The sequence below is a fragment of the Sapajus apella genome, unplaced genomic scaffold (assembly GCF_009761245.1).
Source record: "Sapajus apella isolate SASKATOON/1434 unplaced genomic scaffold, GSC_monkey_1.0 scaffold124, whole genome shotgun sequence".
Taxonomy (NCBI): Eukaryota; Metazoa; Chordata; class Mammalia; order Primates; family Cebidae; genus Sapajus; species Sapajus apella.
Genome location: NW_022437064.1, coordinates 1,470,359 through 1,498,355, shown reverse-complemented (window position 1 = coordinate 1,498,355; position 27,997 = coordinate 1,470,359). Strand labels below are relative to the sequence as shown.

Sequence of the window (27,997 nt, the reverse complement as noted above, 5' to 3'; positions counted from 1 at the left end):
GATTCATTATATAGCTATTGGATCAAACATTTTTCTCCTCCAGTGTTATTAGTTTTCTGTTTTCTCATTGGCTACAATGATTTCTTTCAGAAATAGTGTTGGCCAGGTGCAGTGGCTCAGGCCTGTAATCCCAGCACTTTGGGAGGCTGAAGTGGGCAGTTCAGTTGAGGCCAGAAGTTTGAGACCAGCCTGGTCAACATGACTAGACCCTGTCTCTACTAAAAATACAAAAAATTAGACAGGTGTGGTGGTGCACTGCTCCAATCCCAGCTACTTGGTTGGCTGAGTCGTGAGAATTGCTTGAACCTGGGAGGTGGAAGTTGCAGTTTGCTGAGATTGTGCCATTGCACTCCGGCCTGGGAGACAGAGTAAGACTCTGTCTCAAAAAAAAAAAAAAAAAAGGGAAAGTGTTAAATTGTTACTGTGTACTTTGCCCTTTCTTTCTACTTTCTTATTTTATATTCCCAGATTATATAGTTGGGAATCATTTAACTTCATGTTTTCCACAAATTCTTGATATATTGTCTCCTTCATTGACATTATGAAAGATCACTCTGTCTCCCTGTAAAGGCCATTCAGCTGAAGTTGTTTGTAATTATTACATTGGTATTATTGTATAAATGTATATATGTGCAATATTTCCTAACATATTAAATATATATGCATAATATATTAGTTTATAGGCAAATATGTGCTGTTCCTGCATATATAGATATGTATAGGGATTATATATATATATATATTTTTCTCCCTTTATACATAAACATACATATATGTGGAAATATGTATATTTCCCAGAAAAGATACATTTTATACATTACAAAATATGCACTTCCCTCTCCCTTATTTGTCTCCTACAAATAGCAAAAGCTGGATTTTATCTTTTTATTTAGCTTTAGAATTTCTATCTTTTAATTGGAAATTTTACTTTATTTGCATTTAATATTATTATTAACACACTGAGGCTTATCTCTACAAGTTTATGTGTCATATTTGTCATATTATTTTTTCTTTATTCTCTATTTCTCCACTTCTAGTTGAGAAATTATACATATTTTTAATTCTTCTAGTATCATCTCAAACTGTTGTAGCAGAAATATTTAAATTTATATTTATCTACTCAAATCTAAAGTTTATAAATATCCATATCCTTTTCCCAAATAAACAAACACTTTTGCAGTAAGGTTTAGAAAGATTAAATTTAGGGCAGTTTCTGAAGATCATCTCAGCTTCAGCCTCTGTGTGACATTGACTAAGTCTGCTGTTGCAAAAGAATTTCAGCTCAACTTCACCCTTTGCCTAATCCTACTTTCATTGCTTCCTCATGGCACTTTGCAATAAACTTCAAAACACAAATCTTAGCAGCTCAGAATATGCCTTCTAGAGGAGCTTACCTGAAATATTCAGGATGTCTTTAATCTGAGCACATTTTTACACTATGCTTTTAATGATTTGCACCTATTTCAACATTTGAGCACATTCCCTATAATACATCATTTTCTGCTTTGAAGTTTTTTCTGTAATTTCAGTTTTTATTTCAGATATAGGAGGTATATTGATAGAATTGTTACATGGATATATTGGACCCAGATAGCAGGCATGGTACCCAGTGGGTAATTTTTCAATCCACATACCCCTCTCTCTCTCTCCCTCCCTGAGTAGTTCTCAGTGTCTCTTGTTCCCATGTTTATGTCCGTGTCTATTCAATATTTAGCTCCCATTTATAAGTGAGAACATGCGGTATCAGGTTTTCTGTCCCTGAATTAATTTGCTTAGGATTGTGTTTCTAGGTTTAATTTGACATAAACTCTTCAGATTTGATGGTTTTAGTCCATGAACAACAACAACAAAAAAAAAGGTGCAATTTAAGATATATTCATATTTTAAAGAACTTGTTTAAAGATAAGCTTATTTTTCTGTTTAACATTTTTAAAGACTTAATGTTGCACTAAAGAACACATAATAGCAGAAAATCAGCAAATATATAAAACAAAATAATTTGATTTACAATAATAGCAGATGGTGGCCACCTGCTGTTTGTTTTAAATATGAGTCATGTTCAGCAATGCCATCATTTATGAAACTAGAGATAGTCCCTATTTTCTATTTCTAATTTGCAGAATAGGCATAAATAAATAAAGATGTGACAGGTTTGGTGATTAAAAGAGTGGCAGAGTTTTAAATTTATTACATTAGTGAGTTCATTATGAGTTGCTTCTTTGCAGTTTAGTAATACAGGGACAGTTGGCATGGATTAAACTGGATACAGTATAGTTACCATCCTTTTGACATATGTCTCTCTGGTGGGATAACACCTGTTTGACTTTATTCAAGGAAATGTAAAGAAAATATGAAGGAATAGGCATAAAAACATAGTGAAAACTAAAAAGTAGATTAAACATGATTTTAGTTATGCTACTTGGCATTTGGAGAGCCATCAAGCACCAGGGGGTGTGATCATTGTGACTAAGATGCCAGAGTCGTGGATGTCAAATTACCCATAATATAAAAGATCTTCAAAACACAAGTAAAGTCTTCTTGTAATAAGCCTTGATTTTACTATGAAGATATAAATGAATCTGAGTTAATTCCGAAGACAGCTGATGGTAGATTTAATGATAAGAGCATGGGACTTTGCAGTTCTTCCCACCAAGGATAAAGTTCTGTTCCACAGGTGAATTTCACATCTCTGACAATTTGTTCACTATAAAATATATGGTACCTAAATTACAGCAGAATTTTAGTGGGTGAAATAGTATAATATGTGTCACACTTCCTACACCAAACTGGGGGCCCATCAACTATTTGTTTAAATGATGTTATGAAAATAAGGAAATGTGTATTACCATCCTTCTTCCAGAATAGGATTGTACTTTACAGTGATGCATAAAATATGACTAAAGAGCATATAGTGGAACTTAATGAAAGATATTTAAAAAACAAACAAAATAAGAAAATGGAGAAAAAGAGAAAGCGAGAAGAAGACTATGATAAAAAAAACTTTGGCAGTCTATAAATAACCTATATCTATGCCTCAAATTTTCTGAAGTTTACATGCAAAAGGAGACCTTGTTGATTATACTATACAATATTATTTGCTCAGGGGCAGTACTGAATATCTGTTCTTGATATAACAGCTGGCAAAAATTTCTCTTGAGGTTCTTCATAAAGAGAACATGGTTGGAAATCATAAACAGCATTCTTAAAGGATTCCTTAAAATAGATGCAGTGGCAAGAACTTTATAGAATTGTTCTAAATAGGTTTCTTGAGTTATTTCAAGGAGTAGCTCAATAAACATGTACATGGAAAGACGAGGGCAAGTCTAAGTCTTGCTTACCTGCTGAAGGGTACTAAGAAAGGGGCAAAAGAAGCAATTGCAGTCTAGGTAACTGGCTTAGCATAAGGACATATTTTACGATATCTGAAAGAGTGAATGATTTGTGTCCTGCATATAATTTGTCATGAATTTGTTTCTTTCACAGATAAATTTTAAACAAATTTAAAAGGGCGGTGAGCTTAAAATTGTAATTTTTGGAAAATTCAAAGTGAGGAGCTACTCTTTGCTGCTTGTTCTTTTCATTTAACAAAAGTTTGAGATGTAAATATCTATATCCTTTTAAAGTTTGATTCCCTACTATAATCCATGTACTGCACTGGGGATATACAGGACAATATTGTAATTTTGAACACTGCATTTATATGTATATGCACATATGGTTATACTTGTTGATCTATATCTATGCATCTACCTCCCACAGATACCCCAAAACCCCTGCCTTTCTTGTCCCAGAAAGCTGAAGTTTTGTAGCCTTTGTGTACCGTATGGCTGTTGTCGCATTTTTTTACTGCTGTCATATGAATTACCCTTTAGCCCTTATTGGCTGGGAAATCAATAGCAATCTCTTAAAAACCATACAAAATGGATTAAGAGGATCTACAAGAGCATGGAAGAGGCTCTTTTGTAACAGCAACATGAAATTTGTACATCAATATTGACTTCTCAAAGAAACTTTATATTTTCTCACTTGATAGGCTCTACACTTGATGGGTTCTACACAGGTAATATGTATATGCAGATAGTCAAACATATTAGATATAAGACATTTAGGTAATTTGAGTTTTATCCTTGTTAAAATTGCATATTTTTCTTATTTAACTTTGAACTTTGTTACTTATTTTGCTAAAGATTAAAGAATGAAATTAACATAAACTTTTAGGGAATAGAAGTTGCTAAAGGAGATACATATCATATGTAATATTATAATATATAATTATAATGAAATTGATAATGATGGCTAGCATGTGTCACACACTAGAGTTTTCAAATTTTCATTTAATTTACCAGTAACATTTTTCACAGAAATAGAAAAAACAGTCTTAAAATTTGCATAGAACCACAAAAGACCTAAATAGTCAAAGCCATTCTGACCAAAAGAGTAAAGCTGGAAGCATCACTCTATCTAACATTAAAATATACTACAAAGCTGTAGTAATCAGAACAGCATGGTGTTAGCATAAAATCAGACACAACGACCAATGTAATAGAATAGATAACACAGAAATCCACATGTTTACAGCCAACTAATTTTTGACAAAGGTACTAAGAACATTCATTGATAAAGGACAATTTAATAACTGATGCTGGGAAAACTGGATTTCCATATGCAGAAGAATGAAACTAGAGCCCCATCTGTCACCGTGTACAAAATCAACTCAAAATGGATACAGACTTAAAGGTAATACAAGGAACTATGAAATGAATAGAAAAAAAAGTAGAGAAAATACTTCAGGGTATTGGTCTGGGTAAAGATTTTAAAGATAAGACCTCAAAAACACAGGAAACTTAATCAAAAATAGATAAATGGGAACTTATAAAACCAAAATGCTACTGCATAGCAAAGAGAATGATCAACAAAGTGAAGAGACAACCTTCAGAATGGGAGAAAATATTGTAACCTGTGCATCTGACAATAAATTAATATCCAGAATATATGAAGTACTCAGACAACTCAGCAGCAACAAACAAACTATCCAATTAAAAAAATGGGAAAATTATCTTAGTCCATTTTGTGTTGTAATAACAGAATACTTGAGACTAGGTAATTTATAAAGAAAAGAGGTTTATATAACTCATGTTTCTGCTGGCTGGGAAATTCAAAGGCATGCCCTCGGATTCTAGAGAAAGCTTTCATGCTGTGTCATAATACGGTAGAGAAGGTCAAAGGGGAAGCAGACACTTATAGGGGAAGCAGACACTTATGAAGAAACAAAACCCATGGAGCATCTTGACTTTGTTACAACCAACTCTTACAGAAACATTCCCAAGAGGAGAGAGACAGAGAAAGAGAGAGAGAGAGAGAGAGAGAGAGAGAGAGAGAGAGAAAGAGAATTCACCCACTACCACAAGAACATCACAAGCCATTCACGAGGTATCCACTCCTGTGACTCAAACACCTCCCATTAGGTCCCACGTCCCAACACTGTCACATTAGAAATCAAATTCCAATCTGAGTTTTGCTGATGACAAATGTTAACCATAGCATGATTGAATAGACATTTCTTAAAAGAAGATATGCAAATAGCCAAGAATCATATTAAAAAATATTCAACATCAGTAGTTGTCAGAGAAATGCAAACCAAAACCAAATGAGATATCATCTCACCCTAGTTAGAATGGCTATTATCAAAAAGACAAAAAAAATAACAAACGCTGTCAAGGAGGCAGAGAAAGAGGAACTCTTATGCCATTTGGTGAGAATGCAAAATAGTGTAACCATTATAGAAAACAGTATGGAGGTTCCTCAAAAAACTAAAATTAGTACTGTCATGTGATCCAGGAATCCTAATATTTGATATGCCTCTTAGAAAATCAGTGTGTTAAAGAGACATCTGTGGTTCCATGTTTATTACAGGACTATTTACAATAGCCAAGATAAGGGATCAAGCAAGGTGTCCATCAACAAATGAATGGAAAAATAAAATGTGGTATATGTATACACAATGGAATACTAATTAGCCATAAATAGAATGAAATCCAGTTATTTGTAGCAACATCCGTGAGCCTGGAGGACATTATATTAAGTGAAATAATTCTGGCACTGAAAAATAAACACTGCATGTTCTCGCTCATATGTGGAAGTTAAAAAAGTTGATTTCATATAAGCAGAGACAAGTGATTACTAGAGGCTTAGAAGGGTAGGATTAAAAGAGATAGAAAGAGAGATTGGTTAATAGATACATAATTATAGCTAAATAGAAGGAGTAAGTTCTAGTGTTCTATAGCACTGTAGAGTGATGATAGATAACAATTTACTCTATATTTTCAACTAGCTAGAAGCCAATATTTGAATGCTCCCAACGCAAAGAGATGATAAATGTTTGAGGTGAGGTATTTTCTAATTACCCTTATTTGATTATTACACACTGTACACATGTATCAAAATATCACACTGTGCTCTGTAATTATGTATAATTATGTGTTGATTAAAAACAGTATTTTTAAAAAAGAATAGTACTTCCCAGCTCAGAAAATTGTGTGAAAATAAAGCGACTAAATATTTGGAAACTGCCTGATCTATGCATAGATAGCACATCATATTATATAATTATATATCCCTTTATTTTTGTGGAGAAATTTTAAATGAATTCTGACTACTGTGAAAATATGACTTATTAGATTCTATAAAACAATAACTAAAGACTTTTTATAATCAATTATACTTTGAGTCCAGTCAGGTGAATCCGTGCCTACAAAAGTAATCAGAAGCTAACATATATCAGCATTCAGTAGATCCTAATATTTAAAATGGTACTAAATCAGTTTGGGGAGGAAAAATCTTTTCTTGGCTGCTTATTCAAAAAAATTTTAATATCAGTTGCATAGCGTGAGGGACGCTTATGAAAAGCTGATGGGACTTTACAAAAATGATGCCTGATTGCTTTGGTCTCTAGAGGCTGGAGTGCTAAGCCTACCAGATATCAATGACCGCAGACTGCCATTTCACTCACTAGATTCGTGCTTTGTGTCACTATGACCCCAAATCTGCTTTTGTTGCCTAATTATTTGGTTGCTGGCATATAATCCCATGATACAAAAATAGCAAAGCTTTTGTTTTTTCTCATTTGAGAGATAGATAAGTTTATAGTTAAAATCTATAAAGTCTGAAGCAATTACTCTTGACTTTTGTTTCAAGTGGAATCATACTGAAGCTTCTGTTTGTGTTTTCGCTTTAAATGAGTCAAGAAATCTTTTCGAACAAGGACCTAGGAAAGTGAGAGTGGTGTTTTCAGTGACATTTAGGGTTCACATGTGATATTACATATCTTTGAACTGCTGAGGAAACAGTTAACAACGTTGTTTGAAACCCAGATTTTATAGAAACTGGGAATATGGAAGTTAATATAAAACCTTGGTTTCTTATAAGCATATATAATGTTAAATTCCTTCAAACAGTCTGAACTTGAGATCCTTAACTCTGGGACCAAAATTGATCACATTTGAATAGAAGAATCTTAATCTTTGTGGCAAATACTCCAGTAGATTTTAAAATGTGCAGGTATAGATGGATATCTTGTGATTTTTCAACTCCTGTATTGTACAGAATGTCACCTTTTATTCCTTCAAACCCCATCTTTGCTCACAAAATCCCAATTCTGTTCCCATATTGGAAAACTCTGTTCTACAAGCGGAGGCTGGCATATGGATCAGTCCTTAGGTTGTGGATCTACATTAGTCTAACAATCAAAACAATCCCACAGTAATCCTTTTCTCTTTTCTGGTGACTGGTTTAGGTGTAGGAAAGTGAACGGAATGCAATTATGCCCACTGGAATGTAAAGAGAAGTTTGCTGAGAGGCTTCTAGGAGGTTTTCTTTACTCTTGAAAAGAGACTAAAGCAAAGTATTCACTGTCTTCTGGCCTTCAGAAATGACTGTGCAATGAACTGATGCCTTAAATTGAATTGCTGCAGCCTTCCTGCATCCATGTAAGAATTAGCTATTCAGTTTCAGATAGCAGAGCAGAGAGGTCAAATGATGACATTGTGGAGTCATTACATTACTGAATTGTTCAATGGTTTTACATTCTGGACTCCTTGCTATGTTTATGTTATGTTATGCTTTTTTGTTTATGTACTGTAGTCCCTGCTTATGTAGTTTCACTTTCTGCTCATTTAGTTACCCATGGTCAGCTGCCATCTGAAAATAGATGAGTGCTATACAGTAAGATATTCTGAGAAAGACAGAGGGACCGCATTCACATAACTTATTTAGTATGTTGTTATAATTGTTCCATTTCGTTAGTAGTCACTGTTGTTAGTATCTTGCTGTACCGAAGTTAAACTTCATCATACATCTCTGTACATGTATATAGAGTTCAGTACTATGTCTGGTTTCAGCCATCCACCAGAGGTCTTGAACTGTATCCACCTGGGATAAGGCGGGTGCTAGCATATTTTCTTGGGTCTTTTGCTTTTTGAAGTCAATTGCATTCTAAATAACACAAAAATAACAAGTAACTCTGTGTCTTATACTATAGGTAGGGAAAATGAAAGGCAAGTCCTGTCCAAGTTAGATATGTGACAGGCTTTGAAAATTTGCATAAGCTATTTACTTAAGAACTTATTGCATAGAGCATACTGATACAGTCATAAGTCTGAAAAGCCTTTTAATAAATATTAAAGCATTTAATGTAGGAAATAAAATTTAAAACAAAAAAGGAAGATTTTATTGCTTATTACATTTTTAAGGAAGATTTTCTTTGAAACTTAATGGCAGCAAAATATTGGGGATTGTCTTTTAAAATTCAGTCTTGAAATATTTGGGTATAACTAGGTACATTTAATGTCGTAATTAGGACTTTTATCTCTCTCCAAGCACACTGAAATGCTCATGGGCTTTTTCTTGGTCATGATCGGTTTTAGGGATTTCCCAAAGCCTTACTTGAAGTTAAGGGCTGCACCAGACAATCAGAGTTGCATATTCCATTAGGCAAAATCAGTCAGGCAGATTTCACATAAAAGCTTCAACTTTAAGTGAAAAATTTAAAACTGAAGGGTAATGATAAAATGAAACTCCTCCCTTCACATCGCTCCTTGCCATTTCTACCACTGTAAAAAAATGCTAATTGTGTAGACTTGGTTAATGGATTTGTAGAGATTATAGGAACCTGTATATAGCATTTTCTGCTTATGTATGACAATAGCAGTCTGCTTATATATGACAATAGCAGCAGTAATGGTGAATGGATTTATAAAGATGATAGGAACCTGCATATAACATTCTCTGCTTATGTATGACACTAGCAGTCTATACCATACAAAACCAAGTTAATGATCCTCAGCCCAACTTTCAAAGTTTTCCACAATTTAAACTGTATTCATCTATCCACTTGAGAGAGAGAGAGAGAGAGAGTAAGAGAGTGAGAGTGTGTGTGTGTGTGTGTGTGTGTGTGTGTGTCCTTTACTACAGCCCATAACTCCACAGTCACTTCATCATCTCACTGAACTTCAAACTCACCTCCCCAACATGCTCCTGAACCTGTTGTCCTGTCATCCCCATTAGCACACATTGAAGTTCTATGTTAATGAATGTTCAGCCATTAATTAAACTCTGTTTTCAGGAAATACCGTTTATAACTAATTTTCATTATGCAAAATTATATACACAGTTTGGGGGCAGCAGCAGAGAGAAGTACTGTTGAGAGATTTGCCATCATTGGGCAACCAAAGGAGATTCATAATAAAGCAATTTAAAACTGTATGAACAGTTAATAATTAAGAGTTTTCTATTTTTGTTTACTATTGTGTTCTGAACTTAGCTTATCAGAGGATGGAATCACTGTTTTTCTTTCTAAATAAAATGAAGAATTTAATAAAGAAGAAATTCCAGGTTGCTCAATAAATTATTGATCACAAATAATATGGATATATGAGCAGATGCTATATGCCAGGAATATGTTACAATTTATAAAGCAATCTATTTTCCATTTGAAAGCAGGTTAGACTTCATTGATTTACTTCTTTCATGATTTTTCATATTTAAATACAGGAGAATAAAATGAAATGTTGAACACATTATATCATAAGCCCTCCCCGATACTGTATACCGCAGTTACTACTACTTGTTTCTTCAGAGTCCAGAGGTCAAAAAAAGAAAAAGAAAAGCTTTCCTTATATCGGACTAACAGTAACAACTAATAGTTTTTTATCAGTAAAGTTGTAGGCATCTATGGAAATGTAAACCTCCTATTTTCATTTAGAAATAAAATATGTAACATGTAATTATTCTCAAGTGAGTTTACCATTGAATTTCAGAAACTTACAGTCCAATATTTTATCTTAAAGTAGCTTGTAGGAACAAATTTAAGAGTTATCCATAGTTAAAAATTGAAAATACCAAATCCTCTGAGTGTCACTTTAATCCCAGATCAAACAAGGCCTGCTGGCCCAAGAACTAAAATTGATTTTTTTACATGTATCAGAGGCAGCTCATGATTCTTTCCATCCTTTGCTGAAAGCAGATAGTATAGGTAGAAGATAATTATTCCTTTAATGGTAACTTTGTAATGCCTAGATGGAATCAGTGCTTCAAACAATTTCTGTTTCTTATTTACATTTGTAAATGCCCTTTGCCCCTGAAGTCACCCCATATGTAAGAAATAAAATCCTTTACCAACAAGCAAGTACTCAGAGATTTCATCACCACCAGGCCTGCTTTACAAGAGCTCCTGAAAGAATTACTTTTAATTTAATAAGGAAATCGTCCATAGCGCTACAGAAAAAGATTTCATAACAGTGTTAGTTGTTTATCTGTTACCTTATTCCGAGAAGTTTTATTGTAGCTTGGTATTATTAAGAGTGCAATGAAAATTGTAACAATACAGAAAAGATTAGTATCATGGCCTCTGTACAGGAAGGACATGCAAATTTGTGAAGTGCTCCATGTTTGTTAAGTAAAATATAAAATTATTAAAAAAAAAAAAACAACAGTGCATTGCAGCCATGTAACGGGGGAATGGATGAAGTGACACAATCTAGGCTGCAGACAGCAAAGATAATAGAGGGGGAATGCTAGTTGGTAGCAGAACTATAAACTGGACTGGGACAGTGCACATCAATTCCTCTTCCTTTTTCTGAAGTTGTGAAGAATGGCAACAGGGCTGTCAAAGTCAAGGCATTGTTCACAGGGTAGAGGGAGGAGCATGTTTTCAGCTTGTCAGTAAAACTGAGCTGTCAGTTGAGGAGCTGTCTCAAACTTTATCAGCTGCCTTAGAAAATGAAAGCTTAACTCTCACCTGTCTTTCAGGAAGTGACTTCTTCACATTCTAAATGTCAGTAAGGTGTGATGTCAGTAATGAGGGCTTGTCTCTTTCTTTACTCTGAATGGCTATGAGACAGCTGTGAAGAGATGGCTATGAACAGAGAGAGTTCTGAGCAAAGTTGTGTATTACAAGTGTATTTTCAGTACAGTTTTCTCACATTCTTAATGCTGTGTGTTCCAGTGTTCTTTCTTGCAAAGCCCCATTCAAGCTTATTTCTCACCCATCAGGTGACCTCTACCATTTCTAAATTCCCAGAGCCCCTGTATGTTCCAAATACACTAATCTGTCGAGAATTATTAATAAATATTTGCATTCATGGTTCTATTACTGCTGGAGGGAATTTAAATACTCTTTAGCTCCACACTCTCATTTTATAGGTAAGGTGAATTGGTATGCATATGACTACGTGGTTACCTGAGAGGGGAAGGGAATGGTTATTGTTAGTAGTAGCAGCAATATCATAGTTATGTGTGGTTAAACAATAATTTGTTGAAATTGAAAGAAGGCAAGAACAAAATTAGGTGTTATCAGGGAAGGTTGATGGAATGGCTAACCAGAGACCTCTCTCATACCTGATATGTTTTGTTTAATTAGTTAGTGGCAATACAAAGTCTTCTTAGCTTTGCAGAATCTCAATGCTGCAAGGGTCAAAGAATTGACTCGATTCAGGGCTTCTGGGTTATACCTACAAAAATCACAGAAGACTCAAGTAGAAAGCTGAATGTCAGTGTATTAATTAATAAACAGAAACACAATTGTAAAGTCAAGTGGAAAGAATCATTGGTCTGTCAGAGAGTATGAGGTAAGTGAAATTAGTCATCATATTATGGTTAATTCCAAATTTTAATAAAATACTATGTACCAGACCTTGATTGCTGTGCTTTATAAAAGTTGTCATCTAAACTACTCAACAACCTTGTAGAGTAGATGTCATTCTCACCACTTTATAAATAAGAATAGCCGAAGCACAGAGAAGTCAAGAAACTTGACCATAGCCATGTAACTAATAAGTGGCACAGTTAGCCTGTGAAGTGGCACAGTTAGACTGTAATCTGCTTTTACCCAGTCTTCATGGTAATTTAGTAGATAGCTCAGTAAGCACAAAAGCAGAACCATTGTTTAGATAATTGATTCAACTCTTTAGTGATTTGTATAAGGCAGTGGTTCTCAAGCTGGAGAGAATTTGTTCCCCAGGGAACATCTGACAATGTCTGAAGACAGTTTAGATTGTTATAACCAGAAGAGGGGATTGCTACTGACATATAGGTAGATGCTTGGGACGCTATTCAGTATTCTGCAATATGTAGGACAGCCCCCAACAACAAAGAAATATCCAGTCTAAAATGTCAATCATACTGAAGCTAACAAACCCTGGTACAAGCCAGCAAGAGCTGCATCCCCCTGCACAGTGGGGGTTCGTTTCTCATTAGGGTTTGCTTGTTGAGTTCTTGGGCTACAGTGCCCTGTTATTTGTATAGTGCTTGAATGCACACTCTAAATTTGTCTTTCTGACTTGGTTTTTATGTTTCAACATTGTTAACTCTCGTTATTGTCAGTAATTCATTGTATTAGATATATATAAGCAATAGTGTTTCCCCCTCCATTGCCCTTCTAAACCTATTTGCAACTCAAATGCTGAAACTATTAAAATCAGCTACAGATACTGAAATCAGCTATATGTAATGTGATTTAAGCCACAAATTTTTTCTTCAGGATAGAAAAAAAAAAAAGATAACTCTTTAACAACATTCAACCTAGGACATTTCATCCATGTAATCTGTAACATGCTGGTGTTTTCCCCTCCAGACTACAAATTCTTGTTGGCTTGTGTTGCGACCTACTCAGCTTTACATCGTTGTTTGTTGCACAAATGTACTTTTCTGCTCTAGTAATCTAATATTGCTGCTATGCTTAATTCTGATTGCCTTTTTTAAAACATTATTTTTAAATTGTGGCAAAAAGTGATATGATAATTTTCATCAAAATTTATAAAATTTTGTTTAGTGAGTCAAAAGATTATGTCAAATTGCTCTCAAAAAGATTTGAACACTTATATTTCCCCTGAGAGTACAGAAAAATATAGTAAGACTTTAGTATGCTAACACACATTATTAATCTCTGAAAAATAGGCATATTTTAAAGAGTTTTTTCAGGTTTATTTGACCATAGAATCATTTCACCACTGGATGCTTATTAATATTTTCAGTAAGACTTATGATCTCCAGGACACAGTTTGAAAACCATTGTTTTAATTAGAAATAAAAAAAATCCTGTAATAGTCCCATTACTATTAACACCTTGTAGATTATTGTTCCATCCTGAATAGACTAGACAAATTTTAAAACATTTATAAGCTAAGAAAATTCATAACCTTCAGGACTTTAAGTACTTTATTTCATTCTACTCATTAAAATTTTTTTAATTAATACGTAATTGTACATATTTATGGGGTATAATGTGATGCTTTGATATTTGTAAACATTATGTAATGATGAAATCAGGGAATTTAGCATATTGATCACTTCAAACATTTACCATTTCTTTGTGATAAGTACATACACAATCTTCTAGCTATTTTGAGAAACATAGTATCTTATTGTTGACTATGGTAACTCTTCTATGCAATAGAAGGCCAGCATCTATTTTTCTTTTCTAACTGTACCTTTGTACTCCTTGACTATACTCCCCAAGCTCCCTTCCACCCATCCTCCTCAGTCTCTGGTAGCCACTGTTCTATTTACTATTTCTATGACATCAACATTTTAAGATTTCTCATATGAGTGAGAACATGTATTTGTCTTTTTTGTGTCTGGCCCATTTTGCTTAACATAATGTCTTCTAGGTTCATTCATGTTGTTCCAAATGATAAGATTTCATTCTAATTATCATGTAAATTAAAATCAAAACCACAATGAGATACCACCTTACTCCAGATAGAATGACTTTGTTTTGTTTTTTGAGATGGAGTCTCACCCTGTTGCCCAGGCTGGAGTGTAATGATGCAATCTCGGCTCACTGCAACCTCCATCTCCTGGGTTCAGGTGATTCTCCTGCCTCAGCCTCCCGAGTAGCTGGGATTACAGGCACATACCACCATGCCCAGCTAATTTTTTCTATTTTTAGTAGAGATGGGGTTTCACCATGTTGACCAGGCTGGTCTCGAACTTCTGACCTCGTGATCTGCCTACTTCAGCCTCCCAAAGTGTTGAGATTACAGGCGTGACCCACTGTGCCCAGCCTAAAATGGCTTTTATAAAAAAGGAAAAGAAGGGTGGTGCAAAAATAATTGCAGTTTTTTGCCGTTAAATGTAATGCAATATTTAACAAATGTTAAATAATAACAAATGTCAGCAAGAATGTGAAAACAAGGGAACCTTTACACACTGTTGTTAGGATGTAAACTATTACAGTCATGGCAAACAGCACAGAGGTCCCTCAAAAAATTAAAAATAGAACTATATGATCCAGCAATCCTACTACTGGATATATATTAAGGAAATGAAATTAGTATGTTGAAGATATTTGCACTGTTATGTTTATTGCAGGGCTATTTACAATAACTAAGATAAATAAATCTAAGAGTCCCACAATGGGTAAAATTGATTTTTTAAAATGTGGTGTGTGTGTGTGTGTATGTGTGTGTGTGTGTGTGTGCGCACGTGCGCGTATATATATACACACACACATACAATGGAATATTATTCAGCCTTAGAAATAATTTACTAGTTTATTTTAAAATGACTTTAAAACATACAACTTCTGGAAGTTTTATCAAACACAGAGGTGACTGGTGAATTGAGTATTTTGTCAATATCAGTTTTCAAATTTGAGTTTTCAAATTCGAGTTAATTTCTATATTAAGTGTGAAGTTTTACAAAATATATTTTTACAAAAATATATTTAAAAAATAAAAGTTTTACAAAAATAAAAGTTTTACAAAAATACATTTAATGGGCTAAACGATAAAGATTATAGTTTTTCTTTCCATTTAAGAGCTAAAAATATGCTTTAAAAAGTACTTTGGCAGGCCGAGGCGGGCTGATCACCTGAGGTCCAGAGTTCGAGACCAGCCTGGCTAACATGGTGAAACCTCATCTCTACTGAAAATACAAAAATTAGCTGGGCACGGTGGCAGGCACCTGTAATCCTAGCTGCTTGGGAGGCTGAAGCAGGAGAATCTCTTGAACCCAGGAGGTGGAGGTTGCAGTGAGCCAAGATTGTACTCTAGCCTGGGCGACCATAAAACTTCCTCTCAAAAAAGTAAAATGATCTAAGAAAACACCAATTTCAGAATTATTTGATAAGGTAAGGGGAAGAAGTAGGTCAAAAAGAATCTATATTCTCCAGATTCATCTACATCGTTATAATTGACAGCATTTTCCTCTTTAAGGGTTGCGTAGTATTTCGTTGCATATATATATATATATACACACACACGGCATTTTCGTCATTCATTCAACTGTTGATGGACACTTAGATTGATTCCATATCTTGGCTATAATAAGCCAGAAGCATAAAGACATTACTGCATAGTCTCACTTATATGTGAAATCTAAACATGTCAGATGCATAGAAACAGAGTAAAATTATGGTTATAAGAGGTGGGGAGTTGGGGGAATTGAAAACAAAAAATTCACAGGAGGAATAAATTCAATAGATCTATTGTAAATCACGGTTAAAACAATATATTGTATACTTGAAAATTGCTAAGAGTAGATTTTGTGTGTTTTTATCACACAAAAAAATGACAAGCAGGTGAGTTAATGCATATATTAAATAGCTTGATTTAGCCATCCTACAATGTATACATATATAAAACATCATCCTGTACACCATAATTATACAAAATTTTTGTCAATTTTTAAAATCTTTAATTAGGGATGTTAAAACCAAATTCTTCCCTTAGAGCTGCACTTTCAGCTATATGGTAAATATAGCTAAGTCCCTCTCACTACAAACCACTACATTCTGAATAAAATATATTTCTTAGTACCTTGTTAATGTTACAAAAAGAAAGAGAAATCTCAAAGCTCACCCCCAAAATATTTCTGTGAGTAGAAACCAGAGCTGTGATCTCAGACCAATGACCCCACAGAAAAGGTAGGGGTGACCTTATCTAAGCACTTGAGCAAAAGCAAGGTAAGGTACTCAGTCTCAGACTCACATTGAGCCTGGATCTTCCCAGAAAGAAAAGTGGTCCCAGAACAGCAGTGTCCTCTGACTATAAAAAAGCAAATCCAAGTTCAAATCTTCTTGCAGAAAAGTATTTCCAATTTCAACTCTAGGGATTTCCATAGATTAAGAACAAATAACTGTCAGCTCTAAACAAAATAATGCTAATAATAAAAAGCACAAGGAAGTAACTTTTATCTCTTGGTTTTTCTTAATGGTTTTTGGAGCAGAAATGCTACTTAACATCAAAATATGTTTTCTCATTCTCTTCTGTCCATAGCTAAACTTAAGTTGCCAGCCATCCTCCTCGTAGTTAGTCATGGCCTTGTGATTATGTTCTAACCTCCATAACATGAGCAGAAGCAATTTATACAATCACTAGGCCTTCCATATGCCCTTCTTTTCTCCAGCAGACAGTGATACCAATAACCAGGTGACCTTAAAAGCCACCAAATATAGATAACAAAGGCTCCATTTCCACTTTCCTGCCAAATGATCTTGTGGGTGCAGAGCAGGGAGTCTTCACAATACCTACTCAGCAGATGGATGTAACCAATGGATATGGTTCATTCTTCCCTTGGGAAACCTTCATTGTGTTTATTCTCCCCATACTCCCCCATAATCAGACCATAAGGATCCATTCCTGGACCTGATGCAGAGTAGTAATGGTTTCAAAGATATCTGAATATTTGGCTGAATGGGGTGGCTCTTCAGGACAGAGTGAATATGCTCTAAATGAAGTAAGAAAAGCATGCATAGATTCTGTTGGCTAGAGCTCTGGCAAAGCCTGCTAGCTGTCCACTGAAATCTTTGACTTATCTTCTGGAGCAGGCAGTGAATTGGCCCTTCCCAACATCCCTGGCCACGTAGCCTTGTGACTAAGTTCCCACCCCATGGGATGGGATCAGAGGTCATGCATGCCACCTGCTGGCCTGACCTATAATAATCTCCTACATGAACTTGTCCTGCTCTTTCTCTCTTTGGGTTGACCCGGATAGAGAAAAATCCCAGGGTGAATTTGAAAACTACTTGTTTAAAATGGTAGAACCTCTATCATTAAGCAGAGCTGCCACAGACTGGGAACCGCTACCACTGATCTAGGGACTGTACATTTTTTTTCCATTCTTTTACCTAACAAAATATTTCTGTTGATTAAAGCCGTTTAGCTTTCCCTATTGAATACAAACTTCTTACCTACGCATATTATGTGTTATGTTTTAGTGGAACTCAAGTTTCAAGATTGTTTGGCTTGTATTCTAGCTTAAAATATAAATGCCTTACATTTGTATATTACTCTTAGATTTCATAAATTCTATTTTATTTGTTGTATACCAGAGCCCTCTGAGATAGACATGAATTAACATCTGTATTTTAACATGTGTTGATTATAATAAGTGTTTAAGTAACTCAGAAATCTAATTAAAGCATATTACCAACCAGAAAGAATGTTATCTAGTCAGATATTATGCAAATATTTGACCACACATTTTTAATAATGTGAAGCCAAATGCGTGTAATTCGATGTATATGTACTTTTACTTAACAATATTATTTTCGATATTAATATTCTATTCCACTATCTGAATGCTTAGTATCCTAAAAATGTAATAACAAACATTTGTATACATACATCTTTATTAACTTATCTACTTATTGTTTCTTTAGGCTATCACAAAATTGTAGGGTCAAATGGCATGTTTACAATTGTGATGTACATTGCCAAATTGTTCTGTAAAAAGGCATGAATCAAAAGTCCTAACAATGTTGCTATATTTCCTTATTCCCTTTCTAATACTAGAAATTATTAATCATTTTATTACTTGGTAATTGTTAGAAGATAATACTTATTTTTCACTTTGAATTTTTACTATTAATAAGTCTACATATTATTTCTTTTTATTATTATACTTCATGTTCTGGGATACATGTACAGAGCGTGCAGGATTGTTACATAGGTATACACATGCCATGGTGGTTTGCTGCATCCATCTCCCCATCACCTACATTAGGTATTTCTCCTAATGTTATCCCTCTCCAATCCCTTCACCCCCTGCTATCCTTCCCCTAGCCCCCACCATCCCCCAACAGGCCCCAGTGTGTGGTGTTTCCCTCCCTGTGTCCATGTGTTCTCCTTGTTCAACACCCACTTATGAGTGAGAACAGGCAGTGTTTGGTTTTCTGTTGTTTTGTCAGTTTGCTGAGAATGATGGTTTCCAGCTTCATCCATGTCCCTGCAAAGGACATCAACTCATCCTTTTTTATGGCTGCATAGTATTCCATTATATATATGTGCCACATTTTCTTTATTCAGTCTATCATTGATGGGCAGTTGGGTTGGTTCCAAGTCTTTGCTATTGTAAACAGTGCTGCATTGAACATATGTGTGCATGTATCTTTACACTGTAATAGAATGATTTATAACCCTTTGGGTATATACCCAGTAATGGAATTGTTGAGTCAAATGGTATTTCTACTTCTAGATCCTTGAAGAATCACCACACTGTCTTCCACAATGGTTGAACTGATTTACACTCCCAACAGTGTAAATACACTCCTATTTCTCCTCATCTTCTCTAGCATCTGCTGTCTCTAGATTTTTTAATGATCTCTAACTGGCATGAGATGTTATCTCAATATGGTTTTGATTTGCATTTCTCTAATGACCAATGATGATGAACATTTTTTATGTTTGTTGGCTGCATAAATTTCTTCTTTTGAAAAATATCTGTTCATATCCTTTGCCCACTTTTTGATGGGGTTGTTTTTTTCTTGTAAATTTGTTTAAGTTATTTGTAGATTCTGGATATTAGCCCTTTGTCAGATGGGTAGATTGCAAACATTTTCACATTCTATTGGTTGCTGATTCACTCTAATTATTGTTTCTTTTGCTGTGCAGAAGCTCTTCAGTTTAAATAGATCCCATCTGTCTATTTTGGCTTTTATTGCCATTGCTTTTGGTGTTTTAGTCATGAAGTCCTTACATATGCTTATGCCCTGAATGGTATTGCCTAGTTTTTCTTCTAAGGTTTTTATGGTGTTAGGTCTTATGTTTAAGTTTTTAATCCATCTGGAGTTAATTTTTGTTTAAGGTGTAAGGAAGGGGTTCAATTTCAGCTTTCTGCACGTGGCTAGCCAGTTTTCCCAACACCATTTATTAAATAGGGAATCCTTTCCCCATTGCTTGTTTTTGTCAGGTTTGTCAAAGATCAAATAGTTGTAGATGTGTGGCATTACTTCCAAGGTCTCTGTTCTGTGCCATTGATCTATATCTCTGTTTTGGTACCAGTACCATGCTGTTTTGATTACTGTAGCCTGTAGTATAGTTTGTAGTCAGTTAGCATGATGCCTCCAGCTTTTTTTTTTTTTTTTGCTTAGAATTGTCTTGCCTATGCAGGCTCTTTTTTGGTTCCATATGAAGTTTAAGGTGGTTTTTTTCCAGTTCTTTGAAGAAGGTCAGTGGCAGCTTGATGGGGATAGCATTGAATCTATAAATTACTTTGGTCAGTTTGGCCATTTTCATGATATTGATTGTGTCTAACAATGAGCATGGAATGTTTTTTCATTTGTTTGTGTCCTCTTTTATTTCCTTGAGCAGTGGTTTGTAGTTCTCCTTGAAGAGATCCTTCACATCCCTTGTTAGATGTATTCCTAGGTATTTTATTTTTTTTTTGTAGCAATTGTGAATTAGAGTTTTCTCACAATTTGGCTCTCTGTTCGTCTGTTATTGGTGTATAGGAATGCTTGTGATTTTTGTACATTGATTTTGTATACTGAGACTTTGCTGAAGTTGCTTATCATCTTAAGGAGATTTTGAGCTGAGACGATGGGATCTTCTAAATGTACAATCATGTCATCTGCAAACACAGACAATTTGACTTGGCAATTTATACTCACTTTTAGAATTAATTTCCTAATATTCCCAAATTTCATCAGCTTTTTACATTTCTGTAAATTTATTTGTTTTTATGGTTAGTTTACTCCAGTTCTGTATACTTTAGGAATGATAAAAATCTTTGCTTTTTGCATATCACAGATTTCATCTTTGACTTATGTAAAACAAAGTAAGGCTTAAAGAGGCTAATTGCCATGTCTAATATACATGCTGCAAAATCGTGACTCTATGCTAGGTATTCTGATCCATGTTTTGTTTTTAATTAACCTTCATCATTACCTTTCTTAAAATGAGGCAACTACAAATATGGTAAATAGGTGCCAGAATCGTTGCACTTAAGGTATGTGTTCTTTTGCTTAGTGCATTTATTCAAGTGGACTTTATTCTGCCCCATAGGAAACTAATCTTTCTTGCTTTTTCCCGAAGACCTGATATAATTCTTGGCACATGGTACGTTCTTTACAAATATTTGTGAAAAGATGAGTGAATATGCTGTAACCTGTGGTGAGAGAAAAACAAGACACAGCCTCTGATTTAAAATAACTCTCCATCTTGTGGAGGTGAGAAGATAGACGAAATAGGACAAAATAGAAGTAGGCATATAATGTATCTGATGTCTAAGTAAATGTTAGAAACAAAGCCTCCTGAATGCTCTTCTTCAAAAATATTAGCCAGGAGCACATTATCTTATAATGTGACTTATTTCTTCCTGCTTAAGGGAGAAGTCATGAGGTGATGGAAATCATACTGACTTTTGAGTTGGATGTACCTGGGATTATGATCCAGCTTTACCACTTTACCATGTTCTGTCTAATCCTGGATGAAGTAGTCTCTGTGAATCTATATTTTTTTACCTGTAAATATCATTAAAATGTCTAAATTCTCAAGAATTGGGGGGTCTAACTGTCAGTGTACACAAAGTGCTTAGCTCTTAGTAGGCACTCTTAGAGGCATTGCTTCTTTTCAGTGTTCCTCAGATAGAATATCTTATACGTCACACAATATTAAAGACTACTTGCCATTTTATGACCAAGATCATAGCCTTTTGCAGCCTATTAACAGTTTATTATCCAAATTTAATCTTAATAATCAGCAGAGCTTTGAGCAATCAGCAGCGTCCTTTTACCATGACACTGTATACCCGTCTTAGAACAATTTAGAAAAAGAAATTATGTACTGAGTTTAAATTCTTAAATATGTATATATTTATCATATATATGTAATATATATGACATAAACTAAGTTTCCCAGAACATAGAAAACACCATATAAAAATATAAAATACTGGTATGCTGTTTGAGAAGTTCTACATAAATCCTGAAGAGATGTCTTTTAATAAAGATTATGTGGTATTACATTGCCTGTTCTTAGACCATAATTTTATTTTCCAAGTGGGTGTTAGACACACATTATTGATTAGGGCATTCTATTCAGAATAAGTAACAATTGGCAATTTACTGAAGCTTGCGTGTGTTTTGAAATTGCATGCCCTTCCCTGCTGTTGAGAGTGTGATGAGGGTAGCCCTTGGGAGTCAGTATTCACATTCCCTAAGATGTAATTATTTTAACTCATGAGGAACTGCTTTCCATCCCCCTTTGGTACTGGATAATGACCAATTTTTTTCTAATTTTTGTCAATTTTCCAGCAGACTTTGGACTAACCTGATTTATAGTATGTTCAATTACTTGTGATTCATGTTGCTATATTGAAAACAGGAATTGTATCAGCTTTACTTTTAGAGAGTACATCGAGTGTTCCTGATATCACTAGTTTACTAATTTAGTTATAGATGGAATTAAGATAATGTTTTTTAAAAAAGCATGTAACTAATTATCTTAAACTGAGCTGGTCTTATCATATTTTCTATGTTCAATTTTTCTTAAGCTTCACAAGCCTTAATTTTCGCTTATTTACTAAAGGAAAGTTGTTCTGGATTTCTTTCTCTACTATGATATGGTTAAAAGACTTACAATGGGATCTAGTACTTATGAAATATTTCAAAAATTGTGTTTACAAATATAAAAACATGCTGTCTTCATACTTTGAAATAATATTTCAAAGATATTTAAAATAATATTTCTTCAGGATATTTCATTTTTTTTGTTTTAAATAAACTTCATTTACAATAGCCTTAATACCTCAAATTTGTGATGAATATATTGATGTTTATAAAGTAAGAAAAGATTATGAAACTGTCCTTCAGAAAAAAAGCTTAAAATTTTTTATGACCCTGTTATTTGAAGACAGCAAAATGAATTTCTTTAATGACAAAATGTTTTAAAAACCTCAATTATTGAAGCAAATGACCAGCTTTCTTCTTTTTTGGTAAAGAGAAAGTAACAGAAATAAAGGTAGAATGAAACCGTTTTTCTTCCTCCATCACCAACAAACAGAACAAAAGTTAAAAACAAGTAATAAATTATAATGCAGTCAATCAGACCAGCACTAGGACCATGTGTCACATGTAAATCTTTTTCCTCTGTTACTAAAATAAAAATCTTGTCCAGTTTTCTCTGTAGTGTAAGAATTAGCTTCCCCTCCTTCTATTTGTGTTTCCTAAATTTAACTTTAGATTTTTTTTTTTTTTCTAAGCTAAAAGAGCTAGATAAAGCAGGGAGAGATGGAAAAGCTCCAGATCCCAATTCACAGCAGTTGTCTTGTCCTGGGCACTACCCAGAGGAGGTGGAAAAATGGGACTTTTGAAAACTTTGCAATGTAAAAACTATCAAAAAATTAAGCATAAAGAGAAATAGAACAAAAATTGAGAATGGAGTCTCAGTGACGTCTGGGACAGCATCAAGTGCTCTACCATGTATGAAATTTAAGTTTCAAGTATGAAATAAAGAGTGGAGAAAGGGAGTCAGAGAAGTTTATTTGTAGAAACAATGAACAGCTTAAAATTTTCCAAATTTTATTGAAGCTGTAAACCTACAGATCCAAGAAGTACAATAAATATCAAGAACAAACAGAACCAATAGCATGCCAAAATATAATGTAATCAAATTTATGACAAACTCTTTATCACTGTACCTTTTAGTGATAAAAAGAACATATTGATAGCATCCAGAGGGAAAAGAGTACATTAAAAAGAAAATAACAATCAAGTTCATGTCATAAAACATACAAGCCAGAAGATGTATCTATCATTCAAGCACTGAAAGATACTGTTAGGCTATAATTCCATTTCCTGCAGTTCTTACAAAGTCTAACATAGTCCAGCCATTTACCCAGCAATTGTACTCCTAGATTGTTTCTTTGTTTTGTTTTCTTTTAGACGGAGTCTCACTCTGTGACCCAGGCTGGAATACAAAGTTGCAATCTCATTTCACTGCAACCTCTACCTCCCAGGTTCAAGTGACTCTCATGCCTCAGGCTCCCAAGTGACTAGGATTACAGGCATGTGCCACCACATCCAGCTAATTTTTATCTTTTTAGTAGAGACAGGTTTCCCCATGTTGGTCAGGATGATCTTGAGCTCCCAACCTGAGTGATCCACACAAAGTACTCCTAGGTTATTTTTTTGAAAATTTATTTCCACATAAAAATCTTCCCTCTGCCGTTTAAAGCAGCTTTATTTATAGTTTTTCTAATCTGGTAGCCACTGAGCTGCTCTTCAATAAATGAACATATCCACAAACTGTGGTATATACATAGAATGGAACATTATTCAGTGATAATAAACACAAATGCATTATCAAGCCATGAAAGAATATGGAGGAACCTTAAATGCATATTGCTAAATGACATAAAATCAACCTGAAAAGACTACACGCTACATCACTCCATCTATATATCTACTATTCTGGAAAAGGCACAACGGTAAGGGCAGTAAACAGATGGTTGTCAGGGCAGTGGTGGTGGGCTTGGGATGAGTATTAAAGAATCCCAGGGAATGTTCAGAGTGGTAAAACTAATCTGTATGATATAGTAATGATAGATAAATAATGTGCATTTGTCAAACCCTGTAGAACTGTACAACAGTAAGAGAAAAGCTTAATATTAACTATCGTCTTTATTTAGTGATATCAATATTGGTTTATTAATTGTAATAAATGTACATCACTATTGTAAGATATTAACATTAGGGCAAACTATGTATGTTTGGAGTAAGAGTGTATATGGTAACTCTCAATAGTCTGCTTTTAAATTAAATACTCACTTAAAAAATAGAAAGCAAGTTTTATGTTCACTGTGCCAATATGAAGGTAAGGATTATGACTTCCTTTAGAATTTAGTAAAACTTTGTCATAAAACCACTTGAGTGATAGTTTTTATATATATTTTGATTATAGATAGATATTTGACAATGATCTATTAAAGTTTCTCATTACAAATAGAAATTTTTGGTAATCTACACTTCTAAAAAAAACAATACAAAAAATATTTGTTCTTTGAAAGCCCACCATGAAGAAAATGAGTCAAGCCACAGACAAAAAGAAAATATTTATAATACGCGCATTTTGTATTAAATAACTTGTTTCCAGAATGTATAAAAAAAGTACAAACAACCAAGATTTTTAATAAATGGACAAAAATTTAGAAGAAAACACCCAAGAGGCCAAAAAGCATGAAAAAGCGCTAACATCATTACTCACAGTAATTAAAGTAAAAGCCAAAAGTAAGGGGCCATTGCATGCCCATTAGAACAGCTAAAATTAAACTTGACAATACCAAGTTTTGCTGAGGATATTCAACAATTATAATATTCATACATTTTCTATGGTAATATAAAATGACACAGTCTCTAGACAGTTTGGCAGTTTCTTCTAAGTTACCTTATGACTCCACGATTCTACTCCTGGATTCTTCCCCATAGAAATTACGGCATATGCCCATACAAAGGTTTACATGAATATTTGTAGCTACCTTATTCATCAGAGTCAAGTGCTGGAAGTGACTCAAATGTTCATCAACAAGTGAATAAACAATAACAGAATTTTAATCATCTGTAACAAGGAGAAATAATTAACATATACAATAGCATAGATAAATCTCAAAAACTGAATGCTGAGCCAGACAGAAAAGAATACATATAGTGTAGTTCAATTTACATGAAACTTAAAGGAAAGCAAAATGATTTTTCATAGTAAAGGATATATGAGTGGTTAGCTGAGTCCAGAAGAAGGAATTGATTGGCAAGGGGCACATAAAATCTTTTAGGATGGTTTTGGTAAGAGTTACACAAGTGAATTATTTGTTAAAACTCATCAAGGCCGGGCGCGGTGGCTCACGCCTGTAATCCCAGCACTTTGGGAGGCCGAGGCGGGTGGATCACGAGGTCAAGAGATCGAGACCATCCTTGTCAACATGGTGAAACCCCGTCTCTACTAAAAATACAAAAAACATTAGCTGGGCATGGTGGCGCGTGCCTGTAATCCCAGCTACTCAGGAGGTTGAGGCAGGTTTTTTTTTTTTTTTTTTTTTTTTTAGGTTGCGGTGAGCCAAGATCGCGCCATTGCACTCCAGCCTTGTTAGCAATATTGAAACTTAGTTTCGAAAACAAAACAAAACAAAACAAAAACTCATCAAACTTTGCACTTATTCTGAGTTAATTTAATTTCATGCTAATTATGCCTCAATATATTTGATTCGATATAGGCAATCTAACAGTATTATTTACATCTTAGATTGGTAATAAAAGGTTTAAAAATAAGCACAGTATCATAATATGGGAAAACAAACACTTTAATACATTGATGCAGATTGTGTTTGGGGGACTATTTAGCAATGTCTACCAAGTTAGCTCGTTTTCATTTTATTCTAAAATAAAATTTTATGAGATTGATAATGATTGTTAATCATAATATTGAAGTTTCAGATATACTTTGTATGGACTTTATATATACAAGAATGAAATTTAAAGTTACAGCTCTAAAAGATATTTTAATCTAATAGTGATTTTTAAATGGTTAGGAATAGTCATGCACTTAGAAAGTAGTGGCTGGATGAAAGCAGAGAGCCAGCACATGAAGCTTCAGCTTTGGTATTTGGAAAGCAAGGACATTCTAGTTATTAGAAAGTAAGATGATTTATAAAAATATAGATGTAGATGTAGGGAAAAAAAATGACCTATTATTGCGTCATCCTTTTTCACCTGAGTTCTGACTTTTCATAAAGCATAATAGCTAACATATGGATAGTGATTACTTGAGACAGGCACCATGCTAATTCACTTAAATGCATTTTTATCTCACTCAACTTTCACAGCTCTATAATATACTCACTGTATTCTTATACCATTTTATGCATGAGAAGTAGAAGCTCAACTAAATTCTATAATAAGTCTAAGAAATCACATTTATAAAAGTGGCAGAGCTGTTGTTCAAATCTCAGATGTGTGAGCCTAAAGCCACTGCACCTAAGATGATGGCTCATTGCTATCATTTCTCATCCTTAATGATCAGACATGGTGGTTTAAGAGAATAGGTAAAATAATGCAATGATGAATTCATGATTATAGGGAGAATAGTTTGTGTAAGTTGTGAACTTCTAGTAAGGCCATATTTGTATCCCTAGGATTTAATATGGAAACTAATATTATAAAGCCACATTAACTGTTTGGGGGAATTGTTGTGTTTAGGATTGCATTTAGTTTTCCTTCTTTATGTTCTTGTCCCAGTGTTTCCTCTAAATTGACATTGATTAAAAATGTTAACTGATAATTCCAGATGAAGCCCCATCTCTAAAGGCATAAAACTAATAATCTTTATTAGATTACTAAAATAAAATTTGTATTAAATTTTCAACTGATTTATATTCAAATTAGGTATATTTCATTAAAGTTCTATTCAACTGTTTGTGTTTTTCTGGCTCTATAATCTTTCCATTATCCATAATTTTACAGTTTATTATGGTAATCCATAAGCCAGAGTCCCAAAATAGAGATAATTCATTTTGCTAGTTATGAAGATTTAATATATTTATGCACTTCTCTCCAAACTGATACTAAAAAGTAGAATACCAAGTATATTGATAATAAGCAAGAGACTTATTAGCTTCCTGTTGAAGTTTAGAGAAAATTTTTAAATTCTTTTGTTAGGCAGTGCTTAACAAATAATTAGATTATATCAGACACTTTGAAGATACTTTACTCAGTCTTTTTCCATTAGAAAAAGTGTAACAATTTTAGTAAACCTTTTAGTTCAAATGTAATAAAGTATATCACCAAAAAAATTCCTTTATTTAAAAAAGGTGTATTTCTTTTCTAAAAATTACTTTTCCCTCAACTTTTACTAGTTTTAATCATGTTTTAAAAGAAATTTTGTATTTCTCTTCAAATGAATTGTATGAAAAACCGTAATAAACAAGGTGTCAGAAAAACTGGGCAAATTACAACTATGTAATTTGAATCATTTGGGAACTGTTAGATTTCTATATTCCTAAGAGTTTGCCTCAATTTCCTCTCTTTTTCTTTACTGACCTCTGAGCACAAGCAATTAAATAAGTGAAACTCAAATCCATCCAATTTTTTTCAAGATTTTCTTACGTATTGCATTGCGTTTCCTAGACATGCATAGTCACTTGCCAGTTCGATCTGGGCGAACTCCTTAGAGAAGTAAATCGTTTTAACTAAAGTCTCATCATCATCACTCTTTGCTTTTCTCTGCTGGAC

At 34.0% G+C, this 27,997-nt stretch overlaps 1 non-coding gene across 1 annotated transcript; it reads left to right on the top strand.

Moving 5' to 3' along the window:
- Positions 1-10,844: 10,844 nt before the first annotated feature.
- LOC116539010 lies at positions 10,845-10,948 on the top strand. Its single transcript, XR_004263889.1, has one exon. It is a non-coding gene; the product is annotated as a U6 spliceosomal RNA (small nuclear RNA).
- The last annotated feature ends 17,049 nt before the right edge of the window (positions 10,949-27,997 follow it).